The sequence below is a fragment of the Ovis aries genome, chromosome 22 (genome assembly GCF_016772045.2).
Source record: "Ovis aries strain OAR_USU_Benz2616 breed Rambouillet chromosome 22, ARS-UI_Ramb_v3.0, whole genome shotgun sequence".
Classification (NCBI taxonomy): domain Eukaryota; kingdom Metazoa; phylum Chordata; class Mammalia; order Artiodactyla; family Bovidae; genus Ovis; species Ovis aries.
This window is the reverse complement of record NC_056075.1, coordinates 7,388,547-7,415,344: the sequence shown is the minus strand read 5'-3', so window position 1 is coordinate 7,415,344 and position 26,798 is coordinate 7,388,547. Positions and strand designations below refer to the sequence as shown.

At 39.5% G+C, this 26,798-nt stretch overlaps 1 protein-coding gene across 3 annotated transcripts in view; it reads left to right on the top strand.

Annotated features, from left to right (window-relative positions):
• PRKG1 (protein kinase cGMP-dependent 1) overlaps positions 1-26,798 on the top strand; it is a 1,392,774-nt gene that overhangs the window by 665,372 nt on the left and 700,604 nt on the right. The gene's annotated exons all lie outside the window — the stretch shown is intronic.

The following is a 26,798-nucleotide window of genomic DNA, read 5'->3' as shown; positions in this document are numbered from 1 at the left end:
TTTACAGTATAAAACAGGCATTTACCAGGCCAGGCACCCTGCCCTTTTCTTTTCCCTTCAGAAATACTATTGTACAGTCAAGTACAGAAGTTGTGAGGGAGTCAAAAAATCAAAATGAAGTTTAAATGGTAAAAGGCACAAAATGGTATTATGCATCATCAGGAAAGAACATTGTAAAACTTAAGAATTGCTGCTTTTTGATTCAAGAAAGAAAGTTGCTAAGTAGGAATGTTGTAGAGTGGTGAGGTGTACTTGGAGTTAGGTAGAAACAGGACGGGATAAAGGTCAGTGAGGACTGACTTGAGGGCAGCTCTTCTCACTGGTGGGAGAGGGTGTGTGTTATATTAGTCGCTCAGTCCTGTCCAACTCTTTGCGACCCCACGGACTGTAGCCTACCTACCAGGCTCCTCTGTGGAGCCTTGAGATAAATTCTCAAGGCCCTTAAGAACTCTGTGTTTACAGAGTTTTATACATACACACATATAAAAATTGTTTTTCCTGCTCAATAGTGATCAGACCAAAACAGGTGTGACTGTTGCTGAGAATTTTTTTCAGTTTCAACATCTGGCACAAATACTTCTAGGAGGTCAAACTTGTAAATCCAGGTTTTAGGAGAGGAACAGAAAAACATCAGTTATCAGTGAGCTTTCCGTTTCACAAGAGAGGAAAGTGAGGCTTGGGGAGGTTTTCCTCCATCACCATGTTCACCTGGAGAGCAGGTGAAATTGTGTAAAATTAGGATCCAAGTCTTAGGTACCCACTGACTCATTTTCATTGCCCCGCACATGCCATCTGTTGTGGGTCACAAGTCACATAAGGAGGATATTATTGTTCTTTCATCCATTCTCTGAACATTTTGATTGTGAAAACAGTATTTTACCCCAGTGAAGAAAAGGCTTCTGTCAAAAAATATATATATGTTCCTTTTCAACATAGAGATTTCCTTGCCAAAACCTAATTGCTTAGTATAAAAATGCTACACTTGTGCCATGCATTAGTAAAATCAATTCTCCAATCTATAATACTGCTCAGCTGCTGTATCTGTCAGCACTCTGGGCGTGAAGCTAAAATCTAAAACTGTGTCACCAGACACAAAGGTTTATAAAGCTTGCCCACGTAGATTAATTTTTGGTCTGATTTTGCAGTTTATGAGCTCTGTAGGCATTGTGCTTTTTTCTGTTTTCCTCTGTAACCCAGCATTTAGACCTGAGGGACTGGGGTTCTATTAGCTCCCCAATAATAATTATAGAAAGGGAAAGGAAATGAGGTACCTTTTTTCAATACTTCAAAATTTTCTGGAACACGTACTCTCTGTCGAGTACCAGGAATGTTGACACATGTGACTGTCAGACCTGAAACAACTGATAGTCAGGGTATATACTGAAGATGGTTTTTTAAAAATTCAGAATGATATAAAAAGGCATGCATTTGAGTCAGTTATCTAATGAAATACATGACTGTAAAGCCCATTGCACAGAGTGAAGTAAGTCGGAAAGAGAAAAACAAATATCACATGTTAACATATGTATATGGAATCTAGAAAGATGTACTGATGAACCTATTTGCAGGGCAGCAGTTGCAACGCAGACAGAGAACAGACTTATGGGAACAGCGTGGGGGAAAGAGGACATATGACAAATGGAAAGAGTAGCATGGAAACATGCAGCTTCCATATGTACACTAGACAGCCCGCTGTATGACTCAGGGAACTCAGACTGGTGATCTCTGACAACCTGGAGGGTGGGAGGTGGGAGGGAGGTTCAAGTAGGAGGGGGCATATGTATACATGTGACTGAATCATGTTGATGTATGGCAGAAACAAATGCAATATTGTAAAGCAATTATCCTACAATTAAAAATAAATAAATTTTAAAAAATCAGAATGGTTTCGCAGAGGTGATCACAGATGGGATGTTGTCAAACTACGTAGAAATTATGGTAGAGAATAATTGCATGAACTGGTTTAACAAATAGGTAGCTGTCAGTAGGCCAGGCTTCTCAGTCTGTGAAATTCTCCAGGCAAGAATACTGGAGTGGGTGGCCATTCCTTTCTCCAAGGGATCTTCCTGACCCGGGGACTGAACCCAGGTCTCCTGCATTGCAGGCAAATCCTTTACCATCTGAACCACCAGGGAAGCCCGATTCCCCTAGAGAAGGGAATGGCTACCCACTCCAGCATTCTTGCCTGGAGAATTCCATGAACAGAGGAGCCTGGTGGGCTACAGTCCACGGGGTCACAAAGAGCTGGACATTATGGTGCAACTAACACTTTCCCTTTCTTCAGCAGTCAGTAAAGAAAAGTGTGCGTGTGTGTGTTACAATTCTGTCATATTTGAGTTCGAAGAAAAGAATTTTAGAGAGAAGTTTGCTAATTAGTCTGTGTTTACTCATGGAATGCTTGTACATTCCCATTGATTAAACCGCCTCATCTGATAAAATCTGTCAAGAAATTCAAGATCAATTCTGTCATTGGACAAAATAAAAAATTTCAAGTGACTAGTACATTTGAAAGATGAAACCTTTGATTTTTGAGGATTTTCTCATGGATAGCCACTTCATCCATAAACAATAAACATCCAGTAAGCAGTGACTGATTTTTGAATGTTTTCAGAACTGAAGGAAACAGAGAAGAGTAAATCATCAACCCTCAGAAAGTGTTCAGACTAGTTAAGGATTTAATGCTGCATCTAAAAAAAATAAATAAATAACCAAGAATATACAACAGTATCACGTCTAACCTGGAATGTAGGCTGTGAAAAGTGGTTACCAAGACTGCTTCAGTAAAAATTCATCTGAGACCACCTTTTGTTCCTATTTGAATATTTATTTAGATGCACAGTTGCACAGGTAGCCTTATTTTCAACTGGAAAAAAAAAATCGAGAGATTTCCACTCATGAAAAACATTTCTGATTGTGTAATTAGGGAGCCAAGTAATTAAATATGTTTGGAAAATTGTATTAGATTACATTGCATTGAGTCAGGTACATGCTTTCATTTCACACCTAACAGCCCCTTTTATGATCATAAGCAAATTAAAAAACAGCAACCCAGCAACCTCTCTTCCCCCTATTAAGGGGAAAAAAAAAATCATTCCAGTAGAGCTTCCAGTTTGCCTTGCTAATTCTAATTAGCATAGTGTGAGCTGCTGGACAGTTCTACCAGGAGGCTAGTCTGCAAAGAAACATATTTCTGTAGCTGCAGGCTCTTGGGAAAGGACTCAAACTGGGAAAAAATGAGTAGAGACTTTTTTTTTTTCTCATTTGATTGATGAATAGAGATGAAATAAAATAAGGTTTAAGGAAGTAAAAGAAGCTGCCCTTTTCTCTGTTAAGTATTGCTAGAAAAGATTGAATGATAAGATGAGCCTGAAGGGAAGCCTTCAGGCCATTGCTTTTGAATGGTTTGGTGAGTTACAATTAATGAAACCTGTGTTTACTCCTACCATGAAGCACAAGTGGGACCTGTAAGTCCTGTCTCTGCTTCTGAGTACTTAATGTCAGGTCCTACAGCAGCAGGTAGAACTTTTGAGAGTAGGGACTATATGTTTCACCACTGCTTGTGCTGACTTCCATATCTCAGACCTACCAACTGTATCATAGTCCAATAATCAATATCTGCCAATTGACAGAGTTGGTGAGAAGCCCATCCCCTGCCTGCTGTATTGATTGATTGGGATTCTCTGAGAGGATTCCGTGGCTGCTGTCTGTCTCTGAAACTAGCCAAGAAGAGCAGGTACTATCCTTTCACAACAGATCCAGGCTCTGCCCCCTCCTCCTTATTCCCACCCCAAGTTTTCGTCTAACTTGGCTAATCAGCATATGATGATTTGGGGACGCACTGTCATTATCTTATGGAAAAAATGACCTTTTAAAAAATTATTAACCCTAACATTTAACTCAGATATCCTGACCAGCTTTGTGCCTCAGGAAAGAAATATATGTGTTTCAGAAGATCCTCACAAGAGTTGCGTAATAAAGTTCAAACAGGGCCACCAGATTTTGGATACAGCTACTTGGAAAGGGACCAGTTCTTCTTGTTCTAAAGTGTGGTGACTTTGCTCTTCATTTAAGCCTTCCCAATTTAATATTCAATAATTACTCTCAATATAAAAGACTGGCATTAATATCAACATTATGTACTTTTAGATAAGCAAATTATACTTTTGTGTTTTTCTAGAAAATAATGTTTTCACTCATAGAATCTACAAATAATTCAAGGTGAAGAATGCCACAATTCCATTTAAAATAATGTGCCATTTCCAGAGAGCATTTCAGGAATTTGTAGATCTCTTCCAGTGAGGTTTATTCTAGTGTGCTTTTGCAGTACAAGTTAGGTGGTCTATGTATTATAGTACATTGAGGCCTATCGATAATGCATTCCTCAAGTATGGGACAGATTGTCTCAAAAAAAAATTTTTTTTCCTTTCAAAAGGAATTCCCTATTTTGAGGGCTTCCCTGGTGATTCAGATGGTAAAGAATATGCCTACAATGCAGGAGACCCAGCTTCAATCCTGGATTCAGAAAGATCCCTGGAAGGGACTGGCTACCCACCAGTATTCTTTTTTTTTTTTTTATTTTAAAATCTTTAATTCTTACATGCGTTCCCAAACATGAACCCCCCTCCCACCTCCCTTCCTATAACATCTCTCTGGGTCATCCCTGTGCACCAGCCCCAAGCATGCTGTATCCTGTGTCAGACATAGACCGGCGATTCGATTCTTACATGATAGTATACATGTTAGAATGCCATTCTCCCAAATCATCCCACCCTCTCCCTCTCCCTCTGAGTCCAAAAGTCCGTTATACACATCTGTGTCTCTTTCCCTGTCTTGCATACAGGGTCGTCATTGCCATCTTCCTAAATTCCATGTATATGTGTTAGTATACTGTGTTGGTGTTTTTCTTTCTGGCTTACTTCACTCTGTATAATCGGCTCCAGTTTCATCCATCTCATCAGAACTGATTCAAATGAATTCTTTTTAACGGCTGAGTAATACTCCATTGTGTATATGTACCACAGCTTTCTTATCCATTCATCTAACGATGGACATCTAGGTTGTTTCCATGTCCTGTTCTTGCTTGGGGAATTCCATGGACAGAGAGAGGAGCCTGGTCGACTATAGGCTGAGCAACGAACACTTTTACTTTCACACTTTCACCCTATTTTGAAACCCAAGCCTTACCTAATTTCAGGTTTCAGTTGATAACTGATAGTTGGTTATTGAGTATTTGTTTTCTTGTGTCTTAGAAAGAGGTTGGCTCTCCAAATTATGGCCCAAACAGGTGGGGGCGAACTTGGGCTTGATTGGCAGTTCTGGTATGGTTAGATCCGCTGTCTCTAATTTCAGTGTATTTCAGTCTCCTGTGGATCTTGTTAAAATGCAGATCTGATTCAGTGTATCAGTTTTCTACAGCTACGGTAACAAATATTGACACATTGGGTGACTTAAAACGTTAGAAATGTGTTCTCTGAGGCCACAAGTTCGATATTAGTCTCAGTGGGCTGAAACTCACATATCAGTGGGGCTGTGCTGTCTCTCTGGAGGCTCTGTAGGAAGGATCCATAGCTGTTATTCTTTGACTTGCAGCTGAATCACTTCTCTCCCTCTTCCTCTATCTTTACAGTGTTTTCTCCTCTTGTTTGTATAATCTCTGTATGCCTCTTTCTTACAAGGATACATGTAATTAGATATAGGGCTTAATTAGATATAAGAATTAGATATAGAATCTCAAAATCCTTAATCACGATTAAGGAAAACTTTACTATGTAAGCTGACCTTCGTAGCTTCCAGGATTTAGAACCTGGGCATATCTGGAGAGTAATTACCAGTCTACCAAAGTGAGTCTAGGGTGAAGATTAAGATTCTGAATTTCTAACAGTTGTCCAAATGAAGTTGATGCTGCTGGTCTGTGTATAGCGCTTTGAGTAGCCAGTGGCTGCATTATAAATCTATAATGTTCATCATGATCTGTCTGGCTCAGAGCAAAATTATATTCCCTTTGATGCAGAACCACATAATAGCAAGGGACTTAGGGGACAGTTTGAATGATGTAGGAGACGGAATTGCCAAGAATTAGGATGATTATCTGGGAACCAAAAGTTCTTCCAGAGTGTCAGGATGCAGTCTGGCTTCCAGGGGGAAGATTGGAGTATTATTCAGGAACCAAGGTAGAAGCTCCCTTCATACAGTGGGCAAACAAGTGACTTAGCGGGCAGAAAGGCAGCCTGGACGCTAGGTTTCTATCAGAAAGTCTAAAGTCAGATTCTGCCATCTGGTTTACCTCAGCGTCCTGCCAGTCATGGCCAGGGCTGATTATGAAATTAGCTAATGTTGAATGTCCGAGAAGGCGATGGCACCCCACTCCAGTACTCATGCCTGGAAAACCCCTTGGACGGAGGAGCCTGGTAGGCTGCAGTCCATGGGGTCGCGAAGAGTCAGACACGACTGAGCAACTTCACTTTCACTTTTCACTTTCATGCATTGGAGAAGGAAACGGCAACCCACTCCAGTGTTCCTGCTTGGAGAATCCCAGGGAGCCTGGTGGGCTGCCGTCTATGGGGTCGCGCAGAGTCGGACACGACTAAAGTGACTTAGCAGCAGCAATGTTGAGTATATGCTTGTCTCTCGAACTGCTGACTCAGTAGATTTGTAATCGGGTTCTGAGAGCTCCATTTCTAACCAGTATCTTAAACGATTCAGATGCAGGTGAGATGTGTGAGTATGGAATCACATAGATCACATAGACCTCAGACGTGACCCAAATCAATTTTGGCAAGTTGTTTCTCATACAGGGTCTGGCCCATCTCACATTTATTTGATTTTAGCTCAGTCATCATTTTTCCAGGTATAGTCCTCCCTGACCCTCCCTTCAACCGCCCCCACCCCAGATCCAGGTCAAATGCACCTATTTCATGTTCTCATGGGAAGGCATACTTCTACCGCTAGTACCTGTGTCATTTAATTACTTCGGTTTTACTTACTTTTGGCTCTGCTGGGCCTTTCTTGCTGCATAGGCTTTCTGCAGTCGTGCTGAGCAGGGGCTGCTCTCCAGCTGCAGTGCAAAGGCTTCTCATTGGGCTGCCTTCTCTCGTTGTCCAGCCCAGGCTCTGGGGCACGTGGGCTCAGCAGCTGTGGTTCCCAGGCCCCAGAGCGCAGGCTCAGTAGTTGGAGCCCATGGGGTTAGTTGTCCCATGGCATGTGGGCTCTTCCCAGATCAGAGATTGAACCCGTTGTCACCTGCATTGGCGGGCAGATTCTCTAGCACTCAGCCACCAGAGAACCCCTTGACATTTACTTTTATTTGTGATTATTTGGCTGATTTCTGTCTCTTTGCTAAATTATAAAGTGCTCAAGGACAGGAACTGTGTGTTTATCTGTTGAACTTCTTTTCCCAAGCATATTATTTGACATGAACTTGCTACTCAAAAAATAATTAACCAAATGGATTTGCAAATAAATGAATAGAATTTTCAGCGAATCCAGAAAACGTTGCCTTTGGTATTATCCTCTTCTTAGTAGTTGCTTCTCCTTTGCTTGTATGAACTACTGCAGTCATTGTAGTTCCCAGGGACTCACCTTTCCCTAAAAAGTAATCTGAAATGGGTGGCGGAGGGGGGTGGCCAGGAGCATGATAATTTAAAATTGTGAACTCAGTGATCTTCCAATAACTCATTCAGGGCCTTGGGAAGAGTGCAGGAAGCAAACAAGGAAGTGGACCTCTGCTTCCCTTGTCTTCCCTCGTCTCCCTTCAGACAGCCCAGACCCACCTTTGTCTATTTATAACGTCAGTTCAGATCTTTATTTTTCAATAGATTTGTGGAATATTTTTACAACATCTAAGATGTTGTCAAATGTAGTTTATTGTTCCCTCAGGCTTGGCTGTTCTGAACAGCATTATCTCACAGTTTTTCTAAGCTGATAATACCACTTAAATCAATAATCAATTTGATGATAAAATAAAGGATAGGGTAAAATAAAAGTAAAGACCACCATCTAGTTGTTGTTGTTGTTGTTAAATTGCTTCTCAAATGCCCTTTTACAGAGGAGACTGTAAAGTCCTATTCAAGCTGAGTTAATGATTAGCAGTGGTCAGTGTTGTTCCAACGGCAGCACAAGGCTTTAGCAAGTAATCTTTCTGTTTGGTTTGTATAATGTGCGAAGGAAAGAAAATATGAAGACTCTTATACAGTTTGGCTGATTACTTATTTTGTCTGGTGGCAGAAAGAACATTTGTTGTCCCTGTACTAAGCTTTGAGTGAGTCAGCCTTCTTCAATGGAACTTATCTTGACCTAGCAAAAATATGATTTTTCAATTTCCTTTCAAATTTACTCTCATCCTAGCTGATGTATGCTTTCTTCTTGGCTGGAAAACTAAACTGATTTCCAGATTGAAAGGAAAATCATGATTTTATTCAGAAGGTCAAAATCAAAAATATTTATTACTATAGTCTCTTTTTTTTTCAAGAATTGCCCTTTTAATACATTATTAGCAAATCATTAATTATAAATCTGTAAGTTAGAGATGGTATGCCATTCTAGTCATGCACACTTAACATTCACATGAGGTTCTGACATCACATTACCCTTGACGACTTAATGTAGGTACTCTAGTTCTCAAGGACCCATTTATTTAAGTGATATCAAGAACAGTATCTGTAACGTGAAGGAATGATCTGTTTTGACCAACTAATGGCATATTGGAGGACTAGATCCTGACCCATCTGTTGACATGTCTCATATTTCTTCATGAAACACTTGTAAAATGATATCGAATGGAGCTTCTAGTTGATGGGGTAGTTGTGAGTTTTTCCAGTGGAAAAGTTTTTATTTACTTTCCAAAACCTTTCTATACAGACTGTTGCCGAGTCTCTCAAGGTCTTGTGGCAAGAAAATCAATGGATACACACATGAAACGGTATTAATATAAGGTCCCACAGCAGCATTTGTGATCTTCCAGAAAGTAACACAAGTATGAGAATTGTGTTGGAAAACAGAATAAAATATAGATATTATATATATACATACAGATATATAAACTTACATAATTTCAATGACTCATTCTGATATTCCTCCGAAAAACAGGGTTTTGCAGAAAACCAGTGAGAAATATAATAGAAATTCAAATTCGAAAGAAAAAATAAATAAAGAAAAGTAGATCTCTCTAAAATTGCTTTGAAAAATTATTTAGTAAAATTGGAACATTAGTATTAAGTTGATGGAAAGAAGTAGAAGAAGATATACCCCTAAAATCTTAATAAGTATGTCATTAATGCTACTGATAATAACTTGAATTGATGCAGCTCTAAAATAGTGAGCATAAGTAGCTTCATAGATCTTAAATCAGAGAGACTAGTTCTGATCATTTATTGTCTACTTTGGGTCAGGTACCATGGTATCCTCCGAGGATACCAAATGTGTGTGTGTGTGTGTGTGTGTGTGTGTGTGTGTGTGTGTGTGTGTGTGTTAGTCTCTCAGTCATGTCCGACTCTTAGAGACCCCATGGACTGTAGCCTGCCAGGCTCCTGGGATTCTCCAGGCAAGAATATTGGAGTGGGTTGCTTGCCAGTTTCTTTTCCAGAGGGTTTCCTGACCCAGAGATCGAACCTGGGTCTCCCACATTGCAGGCATCTTCTTTACCACTTGAGCCACCAGCGAAGCCCAATCACGTAGCATGCCCGTCTCCTGGGTTGCCAACCACCTTTGACGAGGAGCTGCATCTTCACTCATCTCTTCTGTCACCTTGCTCAAGATTGTTATTTGATTAGTCCACTCAGTAAGATTGCCCAAATTTGTTCTTATTTTAACTTGTTTCAATAAAATATTGAATGGTTCCAGATGATATGATGTTTAAGTAAGCTTTATGTGCTTGATAATACTTAAGTGATGTTCAAGTCGATAAGTAAAGATTGGTCATGGAGAATTTTGGTAGTTGAGTAAAAGGAGAGATGGACATTTGGGGTACTATAACTCTTATTTTCCCCCAAATAAAATCGTAAGATGGCTGGGAAACAGCAGTGAAAATTAAACAGGATGAGTGGAGAAGGAATGGTCCAGCCATACATTTTCCTATCTTGCATGTACAGAAGAGTCACTGGGCTTATCTGCAAGTGTGCTATGGAATCAGAAGAAGAGAGAGGGTTTTCAGAAGATAAACGTCATTGTGTGTCAGAGTTGTTGAGAGCTGAAGTAAAGTATAAAAGGTTTGACCTAAGATGATAGGTGAGGTAAAACATAAGTCCAGGGACTGAAAGAGGTGTATACGCTTTGCCTTCTAAGGAGAGTATGATTGACTCACGTGCTTAATTTCCTCCACATTTTTTCAGTTTTCGTGAGTGTCAGGAGAATACAGATTCAATGTTTCTAGACCAAAGGTTGTCAGGCATGGATGATCAGGCTGGAGCCTGTCCCCCGGGGAACACTTGGCAGATGTCTGGAGATATTTCTGGTTGTCACAACTAGGATGGCACGATAACTTAGTATCTAGTGGTAGAGGCCAGAGATGTTGCTAAGTAGCCTATGATGTACAAAACAAGCACAGACAACAAAGAATTGCCGGATCCAAACTGTCAAAAGTGCCAAAGTTGAGAAACTCTATTTTAGATCACTTCTTCCAAAGTCTTTTCAGATAACCCCATTTGACTGCTTTTTACTCTGTTTTGATTTAATATTTTCCATCACCCAAAAAAGGTGAAATTATTCAAACCAGTAAACAAATCTGGGCCTTAACGACTATTATCAGTATTGCAAAAGTATACCCCTCCTGTTTGCCAAAGCAGTTACATGCTTGTTAGGAAGACTGCTTGAGAAAATGTTTTATTCTGATGAAGCAGAAGCTACGTCTTGATTAAAACAAGGTAAAAATTAAACCTTTGGTCTCTGAAGATATATTTTTATAATAGTCTTTTACCATTATAACCCTTTGGCTATTTTAATGCAAACGTGTTTCTGTAAAGCCATATTTTGGTTGCTATAACAACTTGATGTAGCTCCTGATGAGTTCTTCTTGCCTTAATGTTGCTTTTAAAAAGTTGGGGTTGCTATGACTACAAAATGCTGCTTTATTTTCAGCAAGCTTTCCCCCCTGGTAATCTTGCTTTCTTTTTTTTTTTATTAATCTTGCTTTCAGAATGTGTATGTGCACATACATGCACGCATACGTGTGTACTTCTACTAACATGTTATGAAAGTCTGTGTGTAATAAGCCAAAGTTTGAATCGGGCATTGTTATTCTAAAATTGATTTACATAATGTTGGATGAGTCCAGGTTAAAGGTGCTTTTTTCTTGCCTACAAATTATTTAACTACTTAGTAACAGGCTCTTCATCATTGTTTTATGATTTCCTTATCACATCTTCCATGTTATAGCCTCTTCCTGTTTCCAGTGTATTTGTACCTCAACCCTGGCAAAGGTCATTTGAACCTGAGAAATGTGGAAGTCTGTTGTGTCTTATTATATTCATGATTTTTGATGAAGTCTATTTTACAACACTGCTGATTATGGTCTTCTTTATATCATAAATTGTAACAAGATGCCCATTGCTCAGAGTTTTTCTTATTCAAATTTTGAAGAAGCCAGAAGGCTGAAAGTTAGGATACCTTGGTTCTGTTATTGACTCTGTCTGTCGCTATGAACTAACCACCTTATTTCTCTGGAGGAGTGCTGTCCGATGTATCTAGGCAGTGTGAAATTTTCTAGTAGCCAAGTTAAACAGAGTTAAGTTTAATAATTACTGTCTAACAAAATATATCCAAAATACTACCATTTCAAAATGTTGATGTTTTAATGATACTAATACAGCTTTTCACATTATTTTTCTATCATCTTGGAAATCCAAGGGATATTTTACACTTACAACGTGTATCACTTAAGATGAGCCACATTTCCGGAGCTCAGTCATCACGTGTGACTAGTGGCTATCCTGTTGGACAGTTTTAGCTTCAGATATCCATCAAATTTGGCCATGCAATGTCAATTACTGTGTATAGATCACCTACTGGAAAGTCTCTGTGAAGTCTCAAGAGTGTACAGATGATTAGAAAACTCTTTCTGGTTTATGAGAGAGAGAGAGGGAGAGAAAGGGAGAGAGGGCAAGAAGAAAAGAGTTCACAGACAGAGAAGGGGGACAGAGGGGTGGAGGAGGGTGAGGATGGAAGGAAGGCAGAAAGGAAGAAAGAAAGAGAAAAGTTCTTTTAGGTCTTTTCTAGCTATTCATGCTATCATCCATAATCTAATCTTGCTGCTAAGTCGCTTCAGTCGTGTCCGACTCTGCGACCCCATAGATGGCAGCCCACCAGGCTCCCCCGTCCCTGGGATTCTCCAGGCAAGAACACTGGAGTGGGTTGCCATTTCCTTCTCCAGTGCATGAAAGTGAAAAGTGAAAGTGAAGTCGCTCAGTCGTGTCCGACTCTTGGCGACCCCATGGACTGCAGCCCACCAGGCTCCTCCGTCCATGGGATTTTCCAGGTAAGAGTACTGGAGTGGGCTGCCATTGTCTTGTTATGATTAAGGAATATTGAAAGGGGTCAGGCAGTGTGTGTGTCTCTTCCTCTCAGTGGTGTGTGTGAGTCTCTCAGTGTTTGTGTGTTCACTCACAGTGTGAGTGTGTCTCTCAGTGCGGTTTTCCCTCTCGCAGTGTGGGCGTTTCTTTCCCTCTCAGTGTGTGAGGCTGTCTCTGTATGGATATGTCTCTCAGTGTGTGTGGCTGTCTCTGTCTCGGTGTGTGTGTCTCTGTGTCTCTCAGTGTGTGTGTGTTCCCTGTTACTTTTGTGTGACTTATTCACAGTTCTATTCCTAACCACTTGGGGCATGCTTAGGACAAATTAACTGCACCCTACATGTTTATTGAATTGAATCTCCTGTCTTGTCAAAATATATGGTTTAATCCAAGATTAAATAAACATTATTTTCAGAGCAAAATTTAGTTTGAAAAATCCCACCGTACACAAATATTTTAGAACAATGAAGAGAAGAGTGGCTAAAGGTCTAATATAAAGGGGTATCGAGTTAAAAGGTGTTATTCTTTCTCTGCATCTTGTCTTTCTTGCTGTTGGAAGACTTTTGTTTATAGGTAATCAAGGATTAACACAACTGCCTTAAGTTGTTTTGGTGCCATACTGCAGGTGACATTGCCAGGATGTCACTGTCCAGATCCTTTATTACATTTCTGCTGCTTTATTCCTGTCCTGCCTTTTCTCATTTGGCAGACACCAAATCAAAGTGAACCACGTGACTTTTGTAGTCTGCTGAGTGAAGGAAGCTTCTGTTTTCTTTTTAACCGTGTGTCATTTTTTATCACCATTATTTTAGAAAGAAAGTGGCTTATTGGGTGTTTTTTTAAACTGAGCCATTTTGCCCAGACTGAAAAGGTCTGGATGAACTAATCAGATTTAGAAAGAAGAAAACAGTGTTACAATTTGAGAGGATTCCTAAATCAGGTGGCAGATGGTAATCTGGGTTGTGAATTAAAATGTTTGATGCTGACGGCTCTTCACAGTTACAAAGCAGTTCAACTAGTTCCCATCATTTGTCACAGATATTTTTCTTTTTTACCTCTTTGCAGTAATGCAACATAAGGTCTGACATTTCCTATCTCTTTGGCCTTTGTAAATTGGAATTGTATTCAATACATTTTATTTTCAGGGTTGAAGATGTGAGATGATTTTGAAATCCTTGTTACTCTTAAGAATTGCTCAGTGAGCGATCATGCTACACTACCCTGAGGGGTTTGCCCAAGATAAACATTAGAATATTGTTAAAATGGGAATAACCTTGGTTTTCTGTAATCATATCATTTCTGTCTGAACTTGTAAATGGAATTGTTTCTTCAAGACCGTTTATTTACATTGAGCACTAGTTTGTAAGGCCAGCTACGCAAATGAAAGACTCAGAAGCCTTTTAAGTTACTCACAATAAGCCCTTATTTATCTGTAGACTATGAGGATTGTTCATTTTCTCATTTTCCTGTGTAATTTTGAATACTCTTTTTCTAATTATCTTTATTTTTCCTGGAAAATAAGCAAGGAAGAAAAGTTAGCTTTGCTATTGCCAGTTGATACTAGTTAAAAGTTTGATGTAGATTATATTTATAATCATTTGCATTTTTATTCTAACATTTTTAAAATGTGGAGCCCCTTGAACAAAGATGATTACTTATAAAGATTTCCTTTACCTCTTGGGCTGAAAGAATTCAAATGTTTACTCATTAAATTAAAAGATGCACTGCAAACACGGAGTTTGAGAGACTTTGAAATTAACTAGTTTGGTAACCTTTGAACTTTTTTTTTTCCTCTGGTAAGTTCATTTCTCAAAAGAAAGTATACCCCTGAGGTTAAAAATATTAAATACAGATTGAAGAACCAGAAAAGAAGGGAGGGGAGAGAGGGGGTGGGAAAGCGCCCTCCCTACCTGGAACACTCAGAGATGGCTTGGAAGCCACATGTCAACTTGAACTCCATCCAAGATACCTGGAATTTAAGGGATTTGTTCAAGATCAGGCAGCTCTGCCTGAAAGCCTGTCAGTTTTTCATTCATTCAGCAAATATGAGTGCCTACTTAAATTTTTCGACCATTTTAAAAATGTATTACAAATATTGATACTATTATTTATTTACTTTTGCTATTATAATTTCTTAGGGCTGTACCTAGGTCAATAGCAATTTTTACATAGGTGCTTGGTTAATTCATTATTAGTTTTATTCAGTATTTCTTACATCTTTTCCTCTAAGTTTAAACATGTTTCAACACTGCCCTCCCCCTCCAGACTACATGAACAGAAGCACCTGTTGATACATGATACATGAACTACATGCATCAAGAAGCCTCTAAGTTTTAAGGATTTTTGGTTAATGTAAGCCTGGTAATCAAACTAATAACTCTGAGATCTGATGAAGTTGCAATTCTGAGAGTTTTATAACTCAGCCATTACTGTTTTCAGTGTTGTCTTTGGTTTGGAAATATATGAGAAATATGTGTGTAGTGTTACTTTCTTTTATTTTGGCTAACTTGGTAGTGACGTTTCCAACTGAAGACAAAGTATGTAGACAAGTCCTACCCTGTGAAGAATTTAATGGTACCTTTGCATTCCCTGGTAGCTCAGAGATTAAAGAGTCTGCCTGCAAGGCAGGAGACCTGGGTTCGATCCCTGGGTTGGGAAGATCCTCTGGAGAAGGAACTGGCAACCCACTCCAGTATTCTTGCCTGGAGAATCCCATGGTTGGAGGAACTTGGTGGGCTACAGTTCACGGGATCGCAAAGAGTCGGACACGACTGAGTGACTTCGCTTTCACTTTCTTTTCTTTGCATTTATGGTTTGATATAGAAAGGTCTGCTGAAGTGTTCAATTACTGACAAATTAGCCTTATCTATTGGAGAAGGAAATGGCAACCCACTCCAGTATTCTTGCCCGGAGAATTCCTGCCAGGCTACAGTCCACTGGGTTGGATGCAACTGAGCGATTAACACTGGCGTTATCTATAAAGAATAGATCAGAGGCCAGGGGATCATACTGATGAAAGAGGATATTAAAGTGCTAATTTAGAGTTTAGAATGTAATTCAAAGTATGTCTTTTTAACAGTTTATTTTTTTTAATGAATAGTCTTTCAATAACAAGCTACAGTGTGGTATTTCCTGTAACACATCTTCTACCGTCATTTTTTTTTCGATTTTAAATTTACTCTTTTTTTTAATTGAAGGATAATTGCTTTACAGAATTGTGTTGGTTTCTGCCAAACCTCAAGATGAGTCAGCCATAGGTATACATATGTCCTCTGCCTCTTGAACCTGTCTCCCACATTCCTCCCCATCCCACCCCTCTAGATTGTTACAGAGCACCGGTTTCAGTTCCCTGAGTCACACAGCAAATTTCCACGGGGTGTCTGATTTACATGTGGGAATGTAAATTTCCATGTTACTCTTGCCATACATCCCACCCTCTCCTTCCTCCCTACCATCGTTTCTGAAATGAGTGAATCTAAAGTAGGTTCTTTCTCCGTGGAATCCCAGGGAAATAATTGTTCCTGGAATGAGATCTTATTTCAGAGATCTTATCTCCCTCTGTGTTTTGCTGATGAAAAGCCCAATAATCCTGATAATTATCTGTAATCAATTTTGTCACAGACATCTTGTAACGTTCTATGTGGGGAAAAGAAAAAAAGGTCTTTCCATGGCCTATCCAACTAGTAGACTCTCCTTGAAATTCCTTCTATTGCCTATTGAATAGAAGCAAGGTCACATCACTCATTTTGTGGCAGTGGTGGCACAGTCGCTATGTCTGACTCTTGTGACCCCAGGGACGGTAGCCTGCCAGGCTCCTCTGTGCATGGGATTTCCCAGGCAAGAATTCTGGAGTGGGTTGCCATTTCCTTCTCCAGGGGATCTTCCCAACCCAGAGGTTGAACCCAGGTCTCCTGCTTTGCAGGAAGTATCCTGCATTGTGGGCAGATTCTTTACCACCTGAGTCACCAAGGAAGCTCCCCTCACTTTGTGCTTATACTTAAATAGCTTTTCCTTATTTTCAGGCTGTATGGGAAGAGAGATAACTTTTTCTCTCCCTTTAGGCTGATTTAGAAGAGGCCGAGTATACCTTTCCTGTCAAGGGCCAGATATTAAAAATTTCAAGCTTTGTGGACTGAGAGGCAAGGTTGAAGATACTGTGAAAATACTTAAACAAGAAGGAAAGCTGCCCTTCTTTGCCTGAAAGATAGGTTCTCACAGTAGCATCACCTGGGTGAGAAAGGAAAGTTGAAGAGTGGGTTCAACTTGCAAGCTCTGTCGGGGGCTCCACTCTCCCCAGATCACCCTGGCTCTTGTTGACATGTGCTGTCTCACCCTTCTGGCCTCCCTCCATGCTTCTGGTGAATAGTACTCCCATTGCAGGCAACAAGAGCTACCCTAGCGGCTCCAAGCCAGTGGGATTTCTAACCCTGCTCATAAGGGAGAGGAAAAGAGATAAATGCCTGGCATCCCCTGTTGAGATGAGGACTACATTTTGCTTTGATAATAGTGCATGTTAGTCTTTGTATCCTGGCCCATCATTTTAATTGGAAAGAGAAGGAGGAAGGATTCTAAGTCCAAATAATTGATATAGGAGAAGAGAAAAAATAATTTTAGAATCCAGTCATTTGTAAAATGATCATTCCTTTGTTAAAATAAATTTGTTCTTATTTCCTTATCCAACTGTCTTGTAAAGATTGCCTTGATAAATACTCTCAGATAACATTTTCAAATATTTTGCTGGAGCGTACTTTCCTTCTTAGACTTTTGAAATCCACTTGTACCCCCTACTTGCTATTCATTAGACATTAATTATGATTGCACTTTAATGCCAGGACTTTGGACTTAGGCTGATTTGATCCAATATGTTGAAACCTATGAAACAATTAAGTCTATGTTTCTCTATATCCTGTCTACTTTTTCTTTTAATCAAACAAAGTAATGATTGTAGTTACAAAGTGGAAAAGCATTCAGTTAAAAGAGTGAGAGGTTAAACCTTTACCCAGACAGCTTAAGCGTTGAGACCACAGACATAACACTATCTCAACACTGGGGAAGAGGGTCATTATTCTGGCTACTTCTGAAACTCCAGGATTTTCTGCAGTTGAGTCAGTGACCTTTCTGTCCTCAATGCATTTATATCTGTTGCAGGAGAAATTTTCTTTTTTGATTCAAAATCTCTGATTATGGCAGCTTTGTCAGAGTAGAATCATCACCATTGTTCAGAACTGAGACTTCTGTCTCTGCTCCAGAGGTTAAGGGAACTTGGAGGTTGCTGGCAAGGGACAATGGGACAGAAAGCTTGTGGATCTCCTTGGAGTTTATTCCGCTAATGTCTAGGACTTCCCCAGGACTATTGGTCTTTATTTTCTGAGCTCTGCTATAACCCTGGGGGTGGCTTTGGCCAAGGAACTGATCATTTTAGATTATATAAGCCAACCCTGGCTATTTCAAGTGGTTCATAACAAAATACAGTGGCTTAGAAAAAAATGGATCTGGAGAGATGGTTGGATGGCATCACCGACTCAATGTACCTGGGTTTGGGTGGGCTCCGGGAGTTGGTGGTGGACAGGGAGGCCTGGCGTGCTGTGGTTCATGGGGTCGCAAAGAGTCGGACACGACTGAGCGACTGAACTGAACTGAGCACGGGTAGGAAGAGTCATCTCCAGAGCTTACAGATAAGGCTCCAAGAAAAGTGGTGATTGTTGCTGTCATCATCTTTATCATCATCATAGCAGACAAACAGTTTTACTTAATGTATACTAACCACTGTTCTGGGGCTTCCCAGGTGGAGCAGTGGTAAAGAATCCACCTATCAATGAAGGAGACATAAGAGAAGCAGGTTCAATCCCTGGGTTGGGAAGATCCCTTAGAGTAGGAAATTTTGGCAACCGGCTCCAGTATTCTTGCCTGGAAAATTACATGGACAGTGGAGCCTGGAGGGCTATAGTTCACAGGGTTACAGGAGAGTTGGACACTACGGAGCACACACAACCACTGTTTTAAGCATTGTACATGTGTTAGTTCACCATTAATGCTAACAACAACCCTGTGACTAAGCACGTCTGTCGTTCCTACGTCACAGATGAAGGACCTGCGGCATAAGAGACTTTGGACTTATGGGTGATAGAGAACTTTGGATTTATGGATGAAAGAGCCATTGGATAGTTTAAGCAAAGGCTTGCCATCATCTGTTTTGCATTTCAGATGTCAATGAGAGGCTAACTGAAGCAATAGCAAACTAGATGTGATTAAAGCTTCAGAGAAAGTGGTGAGGGGATAGAGTGAAAGGGATTGGTTTGATAAATAATTTGCTTAAGTGAACCCAATTGGATAATGGGGTTTAGGGAAGAGAGAGGGGTTAAAGAAATCAATGTCCCAAGTAAATTAAGTAGATCTAGAGGACAGGCCCCATTATTTCATGGCAAATTGATGGAGAAACAGTGGAAACAGTGACAGACTTTATTTTGGGGTCTCCAAAATCACTGCAGATGGTGACTGCAGCCATTAAATTAAAGGACGCTTACTCCTTGGAAGGAAAGTTATGGCCAACCTAAACAGCATATTAAAAAGCAGAGACATTACATTGCCAACAAAGGTCTGTCTAGTCAGAGCTATGGTTTTTCCAGAAGTCATGTATGGATGTGAGAGTTGGACCATAAAGAAAGCTGAGTGCCGGAGAATTAATGCTTTTGAACTGTGGTGTTGGAAAAGACTCTTGAGAGTCCCTTGGACTGCAAGGAGATCCAACCAGTCCATCCTAAAGGAGATCAGTCCTGAATGTTCATTGGAAGGACTGATGCTGAAGCTGAAACTCCAGTATTTTGGCCATCTGATGCGAAGAGCTGACTCACTGGAAGAGACCCTGATGCTGGGAAAGATTGAGGGCAGGAGGAGAAGGGGACAACAGAGGATGAGATGGCTGGATGGCATCACTGACTCAATGGGCATGAGTTTGAATAAACTCTGGGAGTTGGTAACGGAAAGGGAGGCCTGGCGTGCTGCAATCCACGGGGTTGCAAACTAAACTGAACTGAGAGGACAGGATGTAGACACATAATAATGTTCAGACTTAGGAACCTGACATTAGTGGGCCTGTCTGGCCAGTGAGAGAGGTTTGAACCTGATTGGATCTTTCTACTTTTTGTCTGATTACAGACAGATTGGGGAAAACTCCCTCAAAAGACCATCAGGAAACTTTCCCTTGAAGATTCTGCAAATAAGAAATAAGGAGGGGGAAATAAGACACTTAAGTAAGATCCAATCAAATCAATCACACCAAACCCTCTTGTTCTGATAGCTGTGTAGAGATCCCTTGGGCTTTGCCTTTCATGGGGAAAGTTTCCCAGGGCTCTAATGTTAATTAGGGAATTTGTATTTTCTACAGATGATTGCATTATCATCCCAGACAGGACAGCTAGACTCCTCTGAGCAGCTGAGCAGGGAGAAAGAAACCATTTACATATTTCTCTACAGTCAAGCTCCAAAGACTTTTGGAGATAATAGGTAATTTGTCACTTGCCATCAGTACTGTCCTAAAGCTCTTTCATAGACATGCAAGTGGGTCATTTCTAGTCCCTGGTTGATGATGTTTTCAAGAAGATGAAAGAAGAAACACGTTATCATCTAGTAAGATACTACTAGAGAAGCAAAGTCAGTTGAGTTTGCTTCCTATATAGGAGTGCTATCCATCATTGTTTCTTTATCTTTGGAAGTTTCTTTTAGGCTGGAGTTAACACAACGATGACTAGTTGAAATCTCTTAATGATGCATGTGAGTTCGCTAAAGCTAGTAGAGTTTTTATCTAAATGATTGTTATGTTTAGGAGATGGCTAGTTTCTCTTTCATGTCTCAACAAACAATGATGAAACAATTTGATTCATGTAGATCATCATTTGAAGATAATTTGGACTATAGAGAAATTTGTAACTTGAAAGTTTAGCCTCATGTCTGGCGCGGTAGATGTTCCATAAATATTTGTGACACAAAACCTAAGATTGTAGCAAGCCTTGAAAAATAACTCAAGGAGTTTTCAAGAGTCAGCCATTGGGCAGTAATATGTAAAATGGCTTTGAACATAAAAGCAAATGAAACAAACCAAAACTTCAAAGTCTTCAGCCATTAGCTCTCAATTCACTGGAACATGCTGAAGGCATAAGGTCCCAGACCATGCTCATCTCCCTGTTTGCTGGTACTTAGTAAGTGCTAGGCAGTGCTATAAAGCTTTACATAAAATAACTCAGGTAATCCTCACAATGGCTCCAGGAGTACAAATGGTATCCCAATTTACCTTTGAGAAAAGGGAGCCCAGAGAAGTTGATACAACGTAGGGCCACACTGCAAGACGTGGCTCAGGGATTGAAACAGGGTGATTGTCCTAAGTAAGAGAGGCAAAGTGACCTAGATGTCTTTATCTGTGAAACCGGAAATTGGAGATTTGAACCCACTACAACTTTAGAGACTGTGCTCTAACTATTATGCTAGACTAACACCAACTTTTCTTTGATATTGGCTGAAATTATGCTGTGAGTGATATGGCATAAGTTTGACAAACTCTGATTCCTCATTAGTTGTTTGTGAAGGGCATTCAACTGTTATCAGACATTCAGCTGTTATCAGACTTAAGTTACTTTATCTCTGTTGAATAAGTGACCTCAGGGATCAGGAAATTTTGAAGCTATAGGTCAGTTCACAAATTTCTAGGTCTTAGATGTCCTTTATACTTTTAGAGTTTGTGAGGACCTCAAAAAGCGTTCAGTGTTATGGGTTTCACTTTGTAGATCCTGTTCCTTTATGTTTGTGTCTGTATCTTACATACTTTATCTTATTTATATAATCACATACTCACCTCTGATGCATTGTCTTGAGGGGTAATTAAGTAAATTAACCAGAAGGATACCATACTGACCACCCAAGTCTGTAGAGCCCAGTTATTTCTGTTGCTCAGGGTCAGTGCAAATATCTTGCCATTCCATCAGAAAACCAAACTTTGTTCGAAATGAGAAAAAATTCAAACTTTTTTTTTCTCTTTTTTTTTAAAATCAGCTATCTCAGAACTTCAGAATGTCACCCTTATTTTGTTCTAGAATTCTGTTGATTTGATCTAGTGCTTTGAATGTTGTTTGTATCTCTACTTTGATTTGATTTCTGTAAAGACAGCTATGCTGATGAGTAATTCTCACCTCTGATGTCATCCCACTTCTCAACATCTAGTAAACTTGTTTCTCAGTTTGCATTCTGTTTGTTGGAAAGATACAATAGTGTTTTAAGTGGAATTCATTATTAATCATGGCTTTTATGTCAAACTTGGGCTCTTGATTTAGTTCATCACTTAGGAACCAGAATTAAAGGTGACAGAAATGTGACTACCCTTGCCATCATTCCTAAATAATCCTTCCCATTTCTCTGCAGTTTATTGGTTGGATTTGTTTACTTTCCAACTGTTTGTCATATGCCAAAGCTGATGCCTTTTGGCGGTTTCAAAGTATGGGTCTATGCTTTCAGGTAACGTACATTCTTGTAGAAAATATGCACAATCTCGTCACAGGCTACATGTCGTGAACCTCTTGTTGTGCACTGCTTCCTATCAGTTTGAAGAATCTTTTTGTTCATTATTATTAGCAAATGAAATATATTTCCTTCAAAGGAAAATTGATGTGTGAGACAGAGATTGAGTCACATGCTTGACAAGGACGATTACTCAGTTTTCTCTCAGTTAAAAATGTCGAAACCACACATTATAATCAATAGAAACATTTTGTTATCCGCCTTATATGAGAACATTTGCAGATGTCTCCATACTTGTAGGTATCTGACAGATCACAGCAAAATCTGTTGGAATGTTATAGGTTTCTTGAAAAGCTAAGGAGAGACAGAAAGTTTGCCTTAAATATGGTATAGTTGAAGGAATTTCAGCTCTGGAAGGAAGCTTTTCGTAATCTGCTACTTCACTAGCATCCTAGCTACCTATCAGTTCAGTTCAGTTCAGTTGCTCAGTCATGTCCAACTCTTTGTGACCCCATGAATTGCAGCACGCCAGGCCTCCCTGTCCATCACCAACTCCCAGAGTTCACTCAGACTCAAGTCCATCGAGTCAGTGATGCCATCCAGCCATCTCATCCTCTGTCATCCCCTTCTCCTCCTGCCCCCAATCCCTCCCAGCATCAGAGTCTTTTCCAATGAGTCAAGTCTTCGCATGAGGTGGCCTAAGTACTGGAGTTTCAGCTTTAGCATCATTCCTTCCAAAGAAATCCCAGGGTTGATCTCCTTCAGAATGGACTGGTTGGGTCTCCTTGGAGTCCAAGGGACTCTCAAGAGTCTTCTCCAATACCACAGTTCAAAAGCATCAATTCTTTGGCGCTCAGCCTTCTTCACAGTCCCAGTTCTTAAGAAGGAAGAAACTCTGGGGAATTGCTTATGGAACAGTGACCTATGCAAAGTATCCAGTTGCTAGAGAAAAGCTAAAAAGAGAAGAAAAGTGGACATATTTCATTAAGAGTTGTTCATATTGGAACTTCCCTGTGATTAAGAGTCCATGCTCCCAATGAAGGGGATATGGGTTCTATCCCTGGTCAGAGAAGATTCTGCATGCCCTGTGGTGCCGCGCCTCCTCCCCACCTGCCACACACACACACAAATAAGAGCCAGTTGTTCATATTGAAGTTGATTCTCATGAAGTCATTCCGTAAGCCTCTTCTGCTCCTCTCCCACATCTTTCCTTCTGCAGGGTGTACACTTACCTTTGCATCTCTGAAGCTGGTGGCCACTCTAACAGATCGTGCTGTTTTGTTTTGTTATTTTTTTTTCTATTTCCCTGGAAAAGCAATGCAAGAATTACCATACATTTTCTGTAATTCTTATGCTTGCTGTTTTCCCTCTTAACACTATATCTGGGACATCATTCCACAAACCATGGTCCTCCATGGATGATTAATGATCCAGAAAGTTTTTGAATCTCATGGTTGAAAAACTCTTAATTTTTGAAACTGATTCAGAGTAAAATGACAGGAAGGCGACTCTGTTACTGTATCATGCCTGGCCTTTGATTCATATGTTAGAGTATCTTTTTTTTTTTTTTTTTTTTAGCTTATATTGTATTGGCAGTTCCATTCTGTCATGAGAAAATTACAACAGTGAAATTGGAGTTAAGTGTGCCCCAAAACTACCAGTGGTGATTGAGGAACACCTGCTTGTTGGACCAAACTCTCTCATGAAGTGAATTGAATACAAGTGTTCTTTTAGGGTTTATGGTGTGAGGATAGACCCTGTTAGAAAACCAAATGCCACTAAAGCTGAGGAAGAGGGTAGCTGCTCAATTAGCTCATGTTCTGTAGATGCTGCCATTTGTTTTTGCTGTTTTTGTTATTCTTGGTCTTTATAATGAACACAAATCTGCCTCCTAATAAATAATACTGTTGTTTTTACTTTTTATCTCTGAAGTTTCTTAGGATCTAATTCCTCTTTCTGTCACCACTGGAAATCTGTGTATCTGGCATAATCTTTCTAGTCTTTTTCTTTTTTCAACTGAATGTTCACAGGGTCTCAGTTACTGCCCTTTTTTTGATGAGCTCTGATTTATCAGTATTTCTCTTCAAGTGGGATAGACGCAGATTGTTGCTTATAGGGAGATTCCTCAGGGAGATCACATACATTGGTAAAGAATTAAAATATATGGAACCAAAGAAATGGCTAAATTATGGAACATCCTTGTAACTGACTAGTATCCAGTCTTTATATTTTAAGAGAAAACCTCTGACTATGAAAATGTGCGAATTGCTTTAAAATCCAGGATTCTCAGTAGCTTAGAAGGATGATCTTAGTTGTGATAAAATATGTGCTAATACACGTGTAGGAAAAGGGGTGAAACTTATTAAATGAAAATGATGTGGGATGATGGTGCATTTTATGTTCTTATTCAGTGTTTTCTGTTTTTTGGATAAATATGTATTCTTTTTTTCACACATATAGAACTCTACGTCATAGTTCGGGTGAGAAATGGTACACACAAAATACAGTGGGATCATAGCCTTCATTTATCTGTGCATTGCTTCTTTTAAGGCAATCAAATCTTAAGTAAGGCATTTAATATTTTAGATTATCTATAAAAGGATGCATTTGGAATAAGGCCTTTTCATGTTATTACTTTGAAGCCTCTAGTTCTTATCACACTCCATTTCTTTAATTGGGAAGAGGGGTTTGCTTAATTGGATCTTAGGGTATAATATTTAATGCAAAATTTTTGAGTATAGGAAAATAACTACAAGGGAATTCCACATTCCATTGTGGATTAGAATGATTATGCTAAAAAAAGAGAAAGAAAGCAGTGTGTATTGGAGAAGATTTAGAGAAAAGAGAACTCATACATTACTCATGGGGTTATAAAATGGTACAATCACTTTGGAGAAAATATTGTCAGTTTCTTAAAAAAAATGAATATAAATTTACCATATGACCAGCAGTTTTACTTATAAGGTGTCTAAGAGAAATAAAAGCAGGAAATTATCTGGTGATCCAGTGGTTAGGACTGCACTTTCACTGCTGAAATTCGGGTTTAATCCCTGTTCAGGGAACTGGGATCCTGAGAGCTGAGTGGCACAGCCAAAAAAAAAAAAAAAAAAAAGACGAAAAAGAGAAAGATAAATAAAAACATAAATTTACACTTGTACAAGGCAATTCAGAGGAGCAATGTTCACAGTAGTCAAAAAGTGGAAATAATCCAAATGTTTATCAGTGGGTCAATGAATAAACACAATGTGCTATACCCACACAGTGACATATTATTTGGCAATAAAAAGTAATGATTTACTGATATATGTAGCAAAATAGATGAACTTCAAAAATACCATGCTAAAGGCAGTTAGCAAGATGGAAAAGATTACAAATTACATTATTCCATTTGTATAAAATGTCCAGAAAAGATAAATCCGTGAGACAGAAAGGAGATGAATGATGGCCTAAAAGCTGGAATGGAGATCGATTGCAAATGGGCAAGAAAGATCTTGAGGTTATCTAAAGTTGGATTTTGTGATAACTGTACAGCTCTATACATTTACTGAAAATCATTGAATTGTGCATTTGTAATGGATGGATTTCATGGTATGTAAGTTAGACTTCAATAAAGCTATTTATTTATAAAATGAGATATAGTTAACTTACTATATTATCAATATGTAAGTTTCAGGTGTATTACATAATGACTCACAATTTTTAAAGGTTGTTATTTGGTTGGTTGTGGTGTCTATTCTGTCGCAAATTCATGTCTGACTCTTTGAGACCCCGTGGACTGCAGCATACCATTCTCCATTTATAATCATAATACAGCACTGGCTGTATCTAGAGTATATCCTTATATCTTACTTATTTTACACATAGTAGTTTGTATCTCTTAATCCCCTACCCTATTTTATTAATAACCCTCATGCCTACCTCTCCCCATTGGTAACAACTAGTTTGTTCTATTGGTAAGTCAATTTCTTTTTTGTTATATTCACTAGATTGTTCTAGTTTTTAGATTCCACATGCAATTGATAGGATACAGTCTTGCCTTTCTCAGACTTATTTCACTAAGCATAATGCACTCCAAACTGATCCGTGTCTTTGCAAATGGCAAAATTTCCGTATTTTTTATGGCTAAATATTAATAGTGATTTTGTTGTGTGGAGTGGGGCACAGCACACCTCATTCATCTGTTTGTCTCTTGATGGGCACCTGAATTGTTGCTGTATCTTGACTATTGTAAACAATACTGCTGGGCTTCCCTGGTAGCTCAGCTGGTAAAGAATCTGCCTGCAATGCAGGAGACCCCGGTTCTATTCCTGGATTGGAAAGGTCTGCTGGAGAAGGCATAAGCCACCCACTCCAGTTTTCTTGGGCTTCCCTGGTGGCTCAGCTAGCAAAGAGTCCTCCTGCAATTTGGGAGACCTGGGTTCAATCCCTGGAGAAGGGAACAGCTACCCACTCTAGTATTCTGGTCTGGAGAATTCAGTCCATGGGGTCGCAGAGTCTGATACAGCTGAGCGACTTTCACTTTCTTTCTTTCATAAACATTAGGTGGCATATATCTTTTCAAATTAGTGTTTCCATTTTTTTTTCCAATATATACCCACAGATGAAATCACTGAGTCATATGGGAGTTCACTTTTTAGTTTAACCTATTAACTTTTAAAGGATTATGTGATTAACTTTTCTATATAGTTCTGTAAAATTCTACTATCAAGCAAACCTCCAGAAGACATCCTAAAACAGAGTCACAGACACAGAGTGGGAAAATTTTGTTTGGAACTGTAGCTTTCTGCCAGCGCCTCA